Below are 16,486 nucleotides of genomic sequence, written 5' to 3'. Positions count from 1 at the left end.
CCAAGTACCAGGATGAAACATTGGAGGGTCTGGAAGATAGGCCCAATAGGATAGATTTGCAGCAACAACAGGAAAGAGCAAGAGACACCATACCTCAGCAGCCAAAAGTGAAAGCATAGCAACAAACAGATTCGGTGCCAAGGACGGTAGATGAGCTGCAGCCACCAAGGAGTGAGCTCCTTCAGCCAGTGCTTTGAGTTGTACCCAGGATGGCATCACACTGCTGCGAGTTGCTGCTGATCTAAGAACACATGGAAGCTGTCAAGGTGAAAGCTGAAGGCATATGAAAGCTGTAGTCAAAGTACTTTCTTCCACCTCCTCTGTGGAAGCTGGAGCTGGAGCCGATGCTATAGTTTCAGTTTGATGAATTGGTGCCACAGGAAGGCACCGTGGATGGTAATGCAGTCTGATCTTTCTTTTCAGCCTCAGAGCTGGAGGCCCTGAAAGGCCAAATGAGCTTGTCAGGAATCCATATTGGTGACTCAGCATCCTGTGGAAAAATACACGCATATCCTTGCCCCGATGTTAAAAGGGGGCCTGGCCCTTTCCATGTAGAGATTAAAAGATCCTTCCACATAACTAATGGTTTAATATAACAATCAGAAGCTTTCCAATGTCTTTCAATAGCAGAATGACCTTTACTATCTTTTTTAAGAAAATTAAGTGTAAATAAGACATGACTTAATAAATGATGAGGGGAGGAATAGGGGAAATCCCCAGCGCGGAGTTTTTCAATCTGACCCTTAAGCTGCTGCTGAGTTCTCTCTATAATAGCTTGTCCTTGTGGATTGTAAGGGATTCCTGTAGTATGTTTAATGGAAAACTGCAGGAAAAAATGTTTTAAAAGCTGTACTAGTATAAGCAGGAGCATTATCTGTTTTTAAGTGTTGAGGCATCCCAACAATAGAAAAACAGTGAAAAAGGTGCTGGACTACATCTTTATATGCTTCACCAGTCTGAGCTATTGCCATTACAAGATGGTAAAAGGTATCTACAGTAACAGGTACAAAAGCTAGTTTTCCAAAAGGAGCTTAGTGAGTAACATCCATCTGCCATAAGTTCCAGCTTTGAGCCCTCTGGGATTAACTCCCATTGGAAGGGAGGGAAATGACTGAGGACAGATTTTATAATTTTTAATAATCTGCCTGGCAGTTTCTCTAGAAATTCCAAATTGCAAACGTAGTGCTTGTGAGTTTTGATGGTGGAGGACATGGGATTGAGTAGCCTCAGCAACAGGATCTAATAATGCCACAACTCTCGTCAGAGAATCAGCATATGCAATTGCCTCACTGAGAGGACCCGGAATGACAGTATGGGCTCTAATATGGCACACATAGTAAGGTTGAGTCCTGATTTGCACCAAATTCTGTAGCTGGGTGAGCAAATTATTAATTTGAGTATGATCATCATTTATCACTGCAGTTTTCAATAGCAGGAAATAGTCTTGACACAAAGTAAGAATCAGTGTAAAGGTTAAAAGAAATATTCATAAGAACTTTAAAGGCCATAATTGCATAAATTTCAGTTTTTTGTCCAGAAGAAAAGGAACTCTGTTCCACTTTTATTTCTGTGGGAGTCACAAGTGGGGCCTTCCCATTAGAGGAACCATCAGTAAAAATTACAATATCCCCTTCTATAGGGTCTGGAGAATAATTTGAGGGAAAAGTAATTTTTTGGCGTGACAGGAACTGCAAAAGTGGGTGCTGGAGTAAATGGAAAAGGATTTGGCCTGTGTAAGCAATTAATGCAATCTGCAGTTCCTCAGAAATGTTAAGCAGCCAATTGAATTGTTCATTATTATAAGGTATAATAATTTCCTCGAAATCTTCCCCCAATATTTCTCTTAACCTTTTTCTTGCCTTTATTATAATCTGAGTAATTAACAAGGAGTAATGAGATAGGACCTTCTTGGGGCTTGAGGGTAAATGCACACATTCTAGAGGCCCCTCCTGCCAAATCACCCCAGTAGGCATACGTTTAGTGGCTAGAATGATCAATTGACATTTAGAATTTCTAATATATCATCTTAACTGCTGCTGATTTGGAGCATTCTGAACCAAATTCAAAGCTTAATTAGATTCAGGAGTTAATTCTCTGGGAGATCTGGGGTTACTGTCTCCCTTCAAGATATCAAACAGAGGCAAAAAGGGACTCACCCAATTTATTTCTCCTAGATTTTTTGAAAATCATTTAAGGTATGTGAGTGTGACAGATCTAATTTTAAGGGTTGATGGGCTACAGCATAACTTTTTATGATTTTCCCTAAATAATTATAAGGGGGTGTTATTGGAGTCTTTTCAGGGGCTACCTTCAAACCATAAGCAGCTAGGGTAGAAATCATCTCTTGTAATAAATTTTGTAGGATTCCACTATCTCTATCTGCTATTAAAATATCATCCATATAGTGAATGACCATAGAAGATTTGTAACTTTTCCTAATGGCTTGCAAGGCCATATCCACAAATTTCTGATATAGGATAGGTGAGATTTTCATCCCCAGAGATAGTACTTTCCAATGTTATCTCAAATAGATTCTTTGTAAGTTTACTGAGGGAACACTAAATGGAAAACGTTTACAATCTTGAGGACTCAGGGGGATGGTATAAAAGCAGTCTTGCAAATCAATAACAAGACTAAAATCTATAGGTATAACAACTGGACTAGGGAGGCCTGGTTGTAAAGCCCTCATTGTCTCCATAGTGGCATTTATTTTTCTGAGGTCCTGCAATAATCTCCATTTTCCTGATTTCTTTTTTATATCAAAAATAGGTGTATCACAGTCAGGTATTGTGATGAGACAATGGGGCATTGTGATGTCACAGTTAGCCATTGTGATGTGGCAGAAGGGTATAGTAATGTAACAGTGATGCATTGTGATGTGAGAGAGAGGCATTGTGATATCACAGTGGATCATTATGATATCACAGTGGGGCATTGTGAAATCACACTGGTGCTTTCTGATGTCACAATAAGGCATTGTGATATAATGGTGTGGAAGTACGATGATACAGTAGGGCTTTGTGGTGTCACATTGTACTTTGATTTCAAAGTGGAGTTTTTAAAAAATATTTTATTTATTTATTTTTATTTGATGGAGAAAGAGAGAAAGAAATAGAGAGAATGGGCACACCAGGGCCTCCAGCCACTGCAAATGAACCCCAGAGGTGTGCACCCCCTTCTGCATCTGGCTTAGGTGGGTCTTGGGGAACTGAACCTGGCTCCTTTGGCTTTGCAAGCAAATGCCTTAACTGCTAAGCCATTCCTCCAGCCTAAAGTGGGGTTTTGTGAATCCCAGGTGGGCTTTGTTATATCACATTTAGTTATTGTGATATCACAGTGTGTCATTTTGATGAGATAGTGGTGTATTATGTTAAAAATGTGTGGTATTGTGACACCACAGTTGGGCATTGTGATATGATTGATGGGCATTTTGATGTCACTGTGATATTGGGATATCACAGTTCAAATTGTGGTATAAAAGGTGGTAATAATAATGTTATAGTGGAAATTTGTGATGTGACAGTGGGACTTAGAGATATCACTGTGGAGCATTGTGATATGGCAGTAGGATATTGAGATATTACAGTTGAGTATTGTGATGACAAAAATGGTGTATTTTTATGCCACAGTTGGACGTTGTTATTTCAAACTTGAGCATTATGATGTCTTAAGGGAATGTTGTGATATGACAGTGTAGTATTATGTGTTACAGAAGGGCACTGTGATATAACGTGAGGCATTGTGATGTCACAGTTGTGTAGTATATTGTCACAGTGGGGCTTTGTGATTTCACACTGGCACATTGTGATCTCACAATTGAGCATTGTGATGTGACAGTGTGGTATTTTGATATCACAGTGCAGTACTTTTATATCAGTGTGGTGCATTATGATGTCACACTGGGGCACTGTGATGTCACAGTGGGGCCTTGTGAAATAAGTTTGGGCTTTGTAATGTCACAATATGTTATTGTAATGTCACAGTTGAGCATTGTGATGTGACAAGGTATTGTGATTTCACATTGCAGTTCTGTAACATCACAGTGGAGCACTGTGATTTCAGAGTGAGGCCTTGTGAAGTAAAAGTGGGGATTTTTGATGTCACTACTTGGCATTTTCATCAGATAGTGGGCATTGTCATATGACAATTGGGCATTGGTATTTCACTGTCAGGTATTGTGATGAGACAGTGTAATATTGTGATTTAATATTGGGGTTTGCAATGATACAGTGGGTCATTGTGATGTCACAGTTGAGCTGTTTGATCTGACAGTGGTGCATTGTAATATCACAGTAGGGCATTGTGATGAACACATTTGGTCTTATTATGTCACATCAGAACATTGTGATGCCATAGCTGGATATTGTCATGAGACAATGAGTCACTGTGATGTCACAGTTGGACATTGTGATGTGGTAATTGTGATGTGATAGTTGTGCATGGTGATATCACATTTGTGCACTGTGATTTGATAGTAGGACATTGTGATGTCACAGTTTGTCATTGTGATGTGACAGAAGGGTATAGAGGTTTCACAGTCTTTCATTGTGATGTGACAAGTGAGGCATTCTGATGAAACAGTAGTGCATTGTGATTAGAGAGTGGGATATAATGGTATGACAGAGGGCATTGTGATATCACAGTGTGGTATTGGCATATAACAATTTGGCATTGTGATATAACAGTTGGGGGATTGTGATGTTATCGTGGGGAATTTTGGTATGACAATGGGCCTTTGTGTTGCCAAACTGGGGCTTTGTAGTGTCACAATGAAGCATTGTGATGTCACAGTGGGGTATTTTGATATGATAGTGGGGTTCTGAGATATTACAGTGGATTATTATGATATAACAGAGGGGCATTATGATGTTACATGAGGCATTTTGATGTCACATAGGGTATTGTGATGTCACAATGAGACACTATGGTGTCACTGTGATACATTTTTATGCCAAAGTTGAGCATTGTGATTTGATAGTTGGGCATTTGGATGCCTTAATTGGGTATTGTGATATGACAGTGAGGTATTGTTTTGAGGTAGTAGGGCATTATGATGAGACACTGGGGCATTGTAATATCACAGTTGAGCATTGTGATATGATAGTAGGTTATAGTGATGTCTCAGTGGAACACTTGGATATCATAGTGGGACCTTGTGATTCCATAGCATTGTATTTTGATTTCACATTAGGGCTTTGTGACATCACATTGTGGCACTGTGATGAAGCTGTTGGGTACTATAATGTCAGGTCATAGTCCACCACTGTGAATAGACAGTGGGTCATTCTGAAGCCACAGTTTGGCAATGTGATGTGACAGTTGCCTATTGCTTGCTTGCTTGCTTGCTTGCTTGCTTTCTTTCTTTCTTTCTTTCTTTCTTTCTTTCTTTCTTTCTTTCTTCCTTCCTTCCTTCCTTCCTTTCTTTCTTTTTTTTTTTTTTTGAGGCAAGCCCAATAGGCTTGCCTTTTTATGAAAGAGAGAAAGAGGCAGAGACAGACAGAGAATAAATTGGCATTCCAGAGCCTCCAGCCTCTGCAGTCAAACTCCAGACTGTGTTCCCCCTTGTGTGTATGCATCACCTTGTGCACTTGCATCACTGTGTGTCTGTTTTACATGAGATCTCTAGAGTCAAATATGAGTCCTTAGGTTTCACACACAAGTGCCTTAACCACAAAGCCATCTCCTCAGTCCCCATGTGGTTTCACAGAGGGGTATTGTGATGTTACACTTGGTTATTTGGATTGACAGTTTGACATTGTGATAAAATAGTGGGACACTGTTATGTCACAGGGTGGCCTTGTGATTTTACTATGGGGCATTGTGATGTCACAATATGGCATTGTGATATCATTGTGGAGCATTCTTATGTCACTGTCAGTCATGTTGATGTGACATTGGCCATGTGATGTCACAATTGGGTAGTATGATGTGACAGTAGGGTATTGTGATGTCACAGTGGAGCATTGCAATACCATAGTAGGCATGGTTATGTCACATTGGGGCTTGGTGATGTCACAGTAGGCATTGTGATGCAGTGCCCTGGAATTGTGTTGTGGTAGCTGTATATGGTGATATCACAGATGGGCATTGTGATGTGAAACTTGGGCATTGTGAAGACAGAGAGATTACTGTTATTTCACAGAGGGACATTGTGATAAAACAGTTGAGTACTATGATGTCATATTAACATTATGATGTCACAGTGGTGCACTATTATGGGACAGTGGGGTCTTATGATGCCACAGTTGAGCATTGTGATGTCAAGTGGGGTGTTGTGATTCACAGTTGGCCATTGTGATTTGACAGTTTGGCATTGTGATGTCATAGTTGGGTATTATTATATAACAGTGGGGTATTGTGATGTCACAGAAGGATATTGGTATATCACTGTGGGGCATTCCTGTGTCACAATTGGGCATTGTGATATGACAGTATGGTATTGTGATTTCACATTGTGATCTCACAGTGGCATATTGTGAGAGAGAAACATTGTCATGTCACAGTAAGTCATAGTAATGTCACAGTGGGAAATCGTGATGAGACAGAGGGCAATGTGAAGAGAGAATGGGAAATTATTATGTCACAGTTGGGCATTGTGAAGTGACAGTGAGGTATCATGATGTCACTGTTTGACATTGTCATTGGGCAGTTGGTTATTGCCATGTCATACTGTGGAATTGTGAGGAGATAGTGGGTATCATGATGCTTCAGTGTATCATTGTGATGTCACATCGGGGCATTGTGAAGTCACATTTGGGCTTTGTGAAATTATAGTGGGGCAATGTGATTTCACATTGGTGCTTTGCATTGTCACAGCGAGGTATTGTGATGTGACAGTGAGGTTTTATGATGCCACAGTTTTGATCATTATGATTGTACAGCTTGGCACTGTGATTTGATATTTTTGAATGGTGATGTCACCATATGGAATTGTGATGTGTGAATGGGGTATTGTAACATCACAGTGAGGCATTGAGATGTCACAGTGAGGTTTTGTGATTTTTGTGTGGGGCACTGTGATGAAACCATGGTCATTTTGATGTCAGTTTCATTGTGATGTCACAGCGGTGTTTTGTGATATCATAGTGAGGAAATTTATGAGACAGTGGAGTGTTATAATGTTATAGTGGGGTAGTGTGGAATCACTTTTGAATACTGTGGTATCATGGTTGACTATTATGATGACAACAGTGGAACATTGCCATATCACAGTGGGGCATTGTGATGTCACAGTGATGTATTGTGATGAGACACTGGGACATTGTGATGTGACAGTAGGCATTTTGATGTCACAGTGGGAGAATGTGATGTCACTGTATGTTGCAATGTGATGGTGGGGCATTGTGATGTCACTGTGTGGTATTGACATCTCACAATGGGGTGTTGTATAGAAATATGTGGCATTGTAATGTGGAAGAGGGGATTATGATGTCATAGTGGGCTACTGTGATGATGAAGTGGAGCATTGTGATATAATATTATCTATTGTAATGTGACAGTGGATTATTATGGGGTCATCCAAGGGCATTGTCATGTGACTGAATCATTGTGATTTGATGGTGGTGTATTGTGGGACTTTGTATTGTGATGTCACATTGGGGCATTGTGATGAGATAGGGGTACATTGTGATGTCACAATAGCACATTTTGATTTGCCAGTGGGACATTAAGATGTGATATTGGGTTATTGTTTGTTAATATGAGGCATGATGACACAGTAAGGTCTTATGACTGTGAAACACTGAGGTCACTGTAGGGCATTGTGAAATGACATTGAGTTTTTGTGAGCTAGCAGTAGTTTTGCCTTGTTTTCTTGAGACAGGTTTTCTGACTGAACCTGTAGCTTGCAATTTTTTGCATGATTGATTGATCTCCTCTTTCTGCTCCCTCTGTAAGGTTAAGTCAATCACGCCCATGCCCTGCTTTCTGCATGGGTGGTTGGGATAGAACTCATGTCTCCATGCCAGTGTATCAAGCATTTCTACACATTGAGCAATCTTTCCAGACCCTAATTTATGTTATTTTTAACAACACATTTATTTATTTATGTATTTTATTTGAGAGAGAGAAAGAGGCAGAGAGAGAGGGAGGGAATGGGTGTGACAGGGCATCCAGCCACTGCAAACAAACTCCAGACACATGGGCCCCCTTTGTATTTGGCCTACATGGATTCTAAGGAATTGATCCTGGGTCTTTTGGCTTTGCAGACAAGAGTCTTAACCACTAAGACATCTATCCATCCCTATTTTATGTGTTTGTTTGTTTTAGTTCATTTTTTTTGTTTTTATCAAAGGAGGGTCGTTATCTAGCCCTGTGGCCCAGGATGACCTGGAATTCACTATGCAGTCTCAGGGTGGCCTTAAAGTCATGGTGATCCTTCAACCTCTGCCTCTCGAGTGCTGGGATTAAAGGTGTGTGACACCATGCCCAGCTCCTGCTTTTTATTTTTTATTTGTAATTTAATTTAATTAATTAATTTATTTTGGTATTACACGGTACAGTCTCGCTCTGGCCCAGGCTGACCTGGAATTCACTATGCAGACCTAGGGTGGCCTCAAACTCATAGAAATCCTCCTACCTCTGCCTCCTGAGTGCTGGGATTAAAGGTGTGCTAATTTAATGTATTATTAAGTGTTTGGATTTTTTTTATTTGAAAGAGAGAGGCAAATAGAGAGTGGAGGGAGAGAATGGATGTGCCAGGGCCTTCAGGTATTACAAACAAACCCCAGAGATATGTGCCACCTTGATCAACTAGTTTACATGTGTCCTAGGGGATTGAACCTGGGCTCTTTGGCTTTGGAGGCAAGTGCCTTAGCCACTAAGCCATCTCTCCAGCTTCCTGATTTATTTTTTTAATCGTTTTCTTTCTTTCTTTTTTTTCATTATTTTAAGCAGTGTATTTCTATGTACCCCAAGCTAGCCTCACAGTCTTTTTGGCGTTGCTGTCATTTTTATTAGTATTTTTTGGTTATTTTGGATATTTATTTGTCTCTTTTTTTCTTCTTTGTTGTTGTTTATTTTTTCCCTCAATTTGTTAATCTCATAGTCTTTATCCTCCCTTCTTTAGTGTATATTTATATTTCTTTTAAAAATATTTATTTTTATTTATTTACTATAGATAAGGAGAGAAAGAGAGAGCTTTTCACAAACTGCTAGCCCAGTCCAAGCAAAGCTCTTTCTCACCCTCATAAGCCAAATCTCACAGTCCATAGTTCTTGCTGCATTCAGGTCTTTCAACTCTGACCAGAATAGTCCATCATGCTGTACTCACAGCATTGCATCTCTTAGGCCAAGGTTTCAAATCCTTCCACACCCTTCTTGAAAATCATCTCCAAAAGGCCAAAGCCACAGTGTCAGGTGTCTAGAATCAATTGCACTCCTTGGTACAACTTTACTGTTTGGTACAACTTCACTGTTGCAGTCAGGTTCACACTGCTGGTAGAAATCACACAATCAAGAGCAGCTTGGTGGAAAAAAAGAGATTTACTTTGGCTTACAGGCTCAAGGAGATGCTTCATGTTGGCAGGGGGAAATGACGACATGATCAAAGGGTGGACATCACCCCCTGGCCAATATAAGTTGGACCATAAAAACAGGAGAGTTGCCAATCACTGGTAAGGGAAACGGACTATAATACCAATAAGCCTGTCCCCAGCAAAACATTCCTCCAGGGGGTGTTAATCCCCAATCTCCATCAGCTGGGAACCTATCATTCAGAACACCTAAGTTTATGGGGGACACCTGAATTAAACCACCAGAGTAGGTTATCAGGTGGTTTCTTCAAACTATCCTGGACTTTGATTATCCCTCTCCCACATTCCTTTTACTCAATCTCTTCCCCTGACCTTGCTCATACCATACCACCCACAGTAATCTGTCCATCTACTTACATATATATCATAAATCCTCTTATATCCACCCTCCTCCTCTCTCCCTTGTAGCCCTTTTTGTAGCATACTGGACACTGCTACAGATTTTCACTCCAACTCACACACAAGTCTGAACATTTGTAACTAGGATCCACATATGAAAAAAAAAAAAAAAAAGAAAAAAAAACATGTGATGTTTGGATTTCTAGGCCTGGGTTACCTCACTTAGTATAATCCTTTCCAGATTCACTCATTTCTCTGACATTTTCATAATTTAATTTTTTTTTACTTCTGACTAGAACTCCATTGTGTAAATGAACCACATCTTTGTTATCCATTCATCTACTGAAGGACATCTAGGCTGCTTCCATTTCCTAGCTATTGTGAATAGAGCAGCAATACTAATGTGTTAACCAGCACCTATGTCAAGTGAAACATGATAGCTGCTATTGTTTGGCACATGTTAGGTGACAATTTCACATATGAGGAACTGGGAAAATGTCCCAGTGAACAATAATACTTTTGATGACACAATAACTCGTTAATTTGAAGGATATAGAGGAATCAGTGCCAACAGGAAGGATGTAACTGGCTGGTTTTTAATAAAAAAGAATTTTCAAATAGTTGCATAGAGCTGGATGTGTTGATTCATCCATTTAATCACAGCACTAGGTAGTTGGAGGTATGAGGTGTGGTAGTCTAAGTGTGATAGTTTAAATATATGGACCCATAGACTTATTAAAAGTTAGCTTGCAACTTCACCCTCTATCAGGTAATTTCCAGCTACAAATGGTGGGTCACCAGGGGCAGATCTTGGAGTCTAGCACTAAGGTGTGCTTGGGAGTAGATATGAGTGTAGTCCTAAAGTGCATTTGAGAGTGGGTCTGAGTGCAGCTGTACTAGGTCTATTCAGAGCAGTTGGAGCTCCAGCTGTTTGTGCTCTCTCTTCTTACATCTGTGGAGGTAAATAGCTTTTCCACCACTGATGGAGTTTTGCCTGGATTTTGTAAGCATGAAATAAATCCCATTCTCCCATGAGCTCTATCTGGCTGGATGTTTTTTCCCAGAAACATGGAGCTGACTGCAACAGGAGGATGGCTGTGAGTTGAGGCCTGGGCCACAGAGTGAGTTCCAGGTCTGCCTAGGTTCGAGTGAAACCCTGACCTTAAAAAATAAAAACAATTGTTGGACTTATCAGCACATGAAACTGCAATCCCACTATACAAACACTCAGGTGGTAGAGCCAGGAGGATCAGGAATTTAAATCTTTCCAGATAATTAGAATAATCTCTCAATCTCAAGATCTTTAACTCTGCCACATCTGTAGTCTCTTCTGCCCTATAATGCACACTGCTATACAGTGACCAGACTGAAATATTAGTTGTCAGACATTATTTAGCCAGCCTGAAAAAGAATCTATAAGAGTACTTACAGAAAGAAATCCACATGTAAAAATACACTTGATTGGGTAGATTTGGTTCCAAGAATTTAGGCTTACTTTAGTGTTCAAAACCACCAAGGTACTCTACTTTACTAAGACCCTAAAAAGAATATGTACATGATTACATCACTTATTGCAGATAAAATGAGTGAAAAAATTTAATATACATTGATTTTGAAAACTCTTAATAACTAGGAAATAAAGGTACTATCTTGAGATAATAAACAACACCTACAATAAACTGGCAACAAACACCATGTATTATGTTAAAATAAATGCTTTCTTCTAATTTTGAAAAGAAGCTAGTGTCTTTTGTCTCATTTTCAACTTAGTAGTAAGAGAACTAGTAACTATAGTATAGGAAACAAATACAGAAAAGCATTCAGATTAGAAAAGAAATATAACTGACATATCTTAGAGAGGACAAGTACAAAATTCCAAATAAATCTAAGGAACTGCCTAGCCAACAACACATAACAAGATCTCAGAATATAACACAATGCATAAATCCCTATTTCCATATATTGGCAGCAAATAAATGTAAACCAAAATTAAAACATATTCAATAGAGTTAAATGTATAGCTTAGACTATATGCTTAGTGTTTATTCCCCAGTACCAAATACCAAAAGAAATCAAACAAATAATTATAGAATTATTGTTTAGAAAATAAAATTTTGGCACCTAAAATTCTAGATACACACTTAAAAATTTAAAAGACCTGTACCCTATGAGGACTGGGAAAACACATAGCACAAACATTCCCTTCAAACCCTTACACTAGATGATTTGGCTCTAATTGAACAAGGCTTCTGTCACCAAAGACTTCATTCTCAAGACAACCTGTCTCACCTTTAGGTTCCTCTCTGGAGAAGCTCAAGACTTTCAAAATACATGGTGTTCCTAAACATTACTGGCACAGACCACGGAGATACCTGGTTGAAATCCAGACGACAGCCAGTCTCCAAACACTAGCACCAGCTGGAATGTGCTACATGAGCTACCAGGGGAAAGTGGCCAAAATCTGTCCAAGCAATTCAAAGTGTAAGCAACACAGAAGCAAACAACCTGATGTGAAGCCAACACAATTGCAATAGTGGTATACAGACATGATGGTTTACAGATCTACTCAGTGGAAAGGAATCCATACCTGGAACAGGGAAACAAGTCAGAATCATATCTAGATAAGGCTTCTCCTTTCTACTTTCAAGCTCCCACTGAGGGTCTACACCCTTTTAATTCTCTCTAAACTAATAATGGTTATATAATTTAACTGGTGCTGACTTCATTCTCCATTGGAGAATCTCCTTCTGTTTTTCAGACAGGAGCTGGACTTTAGGAGATAAATGACCCAGTGCACTCCATCATGGCCCCAGATTAAACCACAGAGGAATTGTCGAATCAAGCAAGAGAGCTGTTTTCTTAGTGGATCAAGTGTCAGCACAGGGTGATGGAGACAGATACTGAGGACACTTACCACCTACCAAACCAGAGATCCAGAGACTCTTAAGTGCCCATCCTGAACTAAAGTTAAATTCTCCCAGAATAGCTCAGGGCAATTTGCAGAAGAGGGGGAAGAAATATTGTCAGAGCCACAAGTTTGGGCATTCTGCACACAGACATTGCCTCTTCCCCCCATAATGCATGACCCACAATCCCCATGAGGTTGACTTGCATCCCCAATGAGGAAGGCCTCTTCAGTAAATGGGTAGTGAGGAGGGAAAGGATGGTACCAACATGTGTTATACAAAATATGTCCATATCTAATGAAAAACTTAAAACATATTTTAAAAATAATAAAATTTTAAAAAAAAGATCTTGGACTGTGGGAATGTTTGAATGCTACTGGATAGATTCAAAACTATGGGGACTTTTAAACTTGGATTAATGCATTGTATTTTACATAATGTGTGCTTATCAGTTTTGGGGATCCAGGGACGAAATGTGGTGGTTTGATTCAGGTTTACCCCATTAACTTAAGTATTCTGAAGTCCAGGTTTCCAGCTCATGGTAATTTGGGAATTACCACCTATAGGGGCAGTGTATTGTTGGGGGTAGGCTTATGGATGTTATAGGCAGCTTCCTCTTACCTGTGTTTGGCACATTCTCCTGTTGCTGTAGTTTACCTGATGTTGGCCAGGAAGTGATGTCCACCCTCTACCCATGCTATTGTTTTCCCCTTCCATCATGGAGCTTCCCCTCAAGTGTGTAAGCCAAAATGAACACTTTTTTTCCCACACAAAGGACTCAGTGTTCATGTACAGCAATACCTGACATGAATCTAGATTTCCTTTGTTAGGTCATTGACAAAAAGCCTCATAACTGTGTCCTTTAAGATGTCTGTGTGTCTCAACTCAGGAATACCTTTCTCAAGGTCTTCTGTGAGATGGTTCTTTGAACGCAGTCATGACAATGACAGTGTCTCCATCTTCCAATTATGGTGGACACTGGGCTCCCCACTGCTGACATTGTTAACACACAGACACCACTTGCCCAAAGCATGATTTTTAAAACACCATGATTCTCTGTACAGATTTGAATGGAGAGCCCAGAATCTCTCCCACCACCAATGATTCCTGAATAAAATCTCCATACATCTAAGCTTCATAGTTCCTGTACACATGCATACAACTGGTATCTGTCCCCTGAATACAAATATATCATCTGTTACCAAGTGCTTAACGAAAAATACTCTATTTACCTTGAGTGCCCACATACCAATGCTACACCTGTGCACACAGAATCAACATGTATCCAAATCAAAATGTACAACCAACTACTTAGGAAGACTCAAGAAATTATTATTAATGAAGTATTTCTAACAATGTCCACCACATAGTATGTGCCATATGTGAATCCTCAATTTATCCCAGAAAAAAAAAGAGAATGATTCTTACCTGCCCCGGCCAGCGGGGAGTCGAACAAAGTAGCAAGATGAAAATCAACCTGAATGAAAGAAGACAAACAGACACAAGAAGGAGACCATGCTAGATCTTTGTCACGGCCTCGAGAGTTTATTCTTACATGTAGGTTTATATAGGATTGTAGGGGGAAGGGGTTGTGGTCAGGGCAAGGAGTTGTAGGGTGAAGGGGACGTGGCCAGGGCAAGGAGTTGTCAGGAAACCTAGAGGGGATGTAGTTAGGTGTTCATCTAATCTTGCCTAAGTGGCTTAACATCCTGACTGCACCAGGCTTCACATCCTGACCATAAGCTAGCCTTTTGCAAAAGATAAGATTCTGTAAGCAGTCTGCTGACCAGTTCCAGAAGTACCTAACAGAAAGCTGGATGGACCAGCTTTCTCAGTAATGAGTCAGTTTATGAGCAGGCCCAGGAAAAATGGAGAGGCTTTTGCTCTATGGCTCCTGACATCTCCTCCCTTCTTTTATACAAAAGATGGGGAGGCCCGCTATTCAGCGTTGGGCTGCAATGCCTTTGTTTCTTCATCAGCTACTGGCAGGATGAGGGAGTATTCAGCCAAGTGTATGATTCCCTGGTAGTTGACTATTAGGTGAGGAGGTAGAAACTTAACTTTCTATATGGCATTCTTTGTTTCTGGTAGTTGAGTATTAGGTGAGGAAGTAGAAACTTAACTTGCTATATGGCGGTTTCTGTTAACATGGCCGAGGCTTGATTCATAGCTCCCAACATCTCCTCGGGGGAGGCCTGCTTTGCAGCGGTGAGCATTAACCAACTGGGGGAGTAGGGACCCAACTCCTCCCGTGGGATGTCTTTTTCCCACAATCTTTGGCCCTTGGTACCTTTTGGGGAGGGGAGGCAGGGCCTATGTGGCTGGAGAGCGAGGCACGGCCTTAGTGATAACAGTTATGGTACCAACCTCCATGCAAGCCAGGTATACTTCTCAGGGAATCCAGAAGCAGTCAGATAAGGACCTTCCCCTGCAGTGTTTTGCCTCGCACCCACATTGGTGCCCATATCACACTCACTTCATTGTGAGCCGACATGTATAGGTCTGGATCCTCATGCAGCTCCCATAGGAGGGGTAGCTATTTGGCCATGACAGGTAGACCTCAGTGATAGCAGAGGTGTAGAGGACAGCAGTACAGTAAATAAGTACCGAATGTAAGATCAAGGGAGAGTGACAGCTGCAGGTGGTAGGTCTTCAATGGCAACGCCTCGATCCGCCAGCTCCAGTCTGTGATAATGGACCTGTAAAGGCTGCACCTTAATGGCTTTAATCTGTTGACATATAAAAGACATGATTTTAATTATAATAATGGGTCTGATTATGAGTGAGAGGATTAAGATAAGTAGAGGTCCTTCCAGCTTTGTCCTGTTAGGGAAAAATGGGAGATTCTCTCAGGGAAGTGTTTCTTCCCTGGATATGTGAAATGTCACTGGAGGATCATCATCTTGTTTTACAAGTCTCTCTGGTAGCTATCTCACAGCATTTTCTTTGGTGTCAGACAAGCATACTGATCCTCGGTCCTAAATGAGTACTGGGTTTGGGCCATTCCACTTTAAGGTTAAAGGATCTTTTTCACATGGCTTTGGCAAAGGTATTTTTTTGTATATGTGTGCCAAAAGCAATCACCTGCTGACTTTCCTTGAGCATCAAGGGTTAAAAAGTTTAGGACAAACAGTGCATGATGAAGAATGTTTTTTTAGAGTGTTTTATGGGATATAAATCCCCCGTTTTTAACTTTTGGAGGGTAAATGGACCCAGAAGAGGGCCCCCTCCTGCCAGAACACCCCAATGGGTTTAAAGTCAGTGGCACAAATGACCAGGAGAAGAGGCTTTTTATAAGAGATAAAAGTGACTCTTTGGCTCAGAGTTGTAGCCTCCACTATCTCCAGGGCCTCTAAAATTTACCACAGGTAAACTAAATGTAAAATGTTGACAAGGAGTGTAAGGGAATTGTAAAAAAGCAATCCTTTAGGTCAATAATGATTTTACAATGTCCTGCAGGAATTGCTACTGGAGTGGGGAGGCCTGGTTGTAGGGCCCCCATAGGTAGCATGGCCTTATTAATTTCTCTAAGGTCCTGGAGCAATACAAAGATAGGAGTATTCCAAGGAGAGGTGGTAAGTCCAATATGGCCTGCAGCAAGTTGTTCCTGTACTAACATCGTGGCTGTAGCTAATTTCAGAAGTTAAGGGCCATTTATACATTTAAAGTATTTTGTTTTAATCTTTGGTTACAGATTTCTCTCTGAGT

The sequence above is a fragment of the Jaculus jaculus genome, unplaced genomic scaffold (assembly GCF_020740685.1).
Source record: "Jaculus jaculus isolate mJacJac1 unplaced genomic scaffold, mJacJac1.mat.Y.cur mat_scaffold_37_1_1805170_arrow_ctg1, whole genome shotgun sequence".
In the NCBI taxonomy this organism is placed as follows: domain Eukaryota; kingdom Metazoa; phylum Chordata; class Mammalia; order Rodentia; family Dipodidae; genus Jaculus; species Jaculus jaculus.
This window is presented reverse-complemented; position numbering follows the sequence as displayed.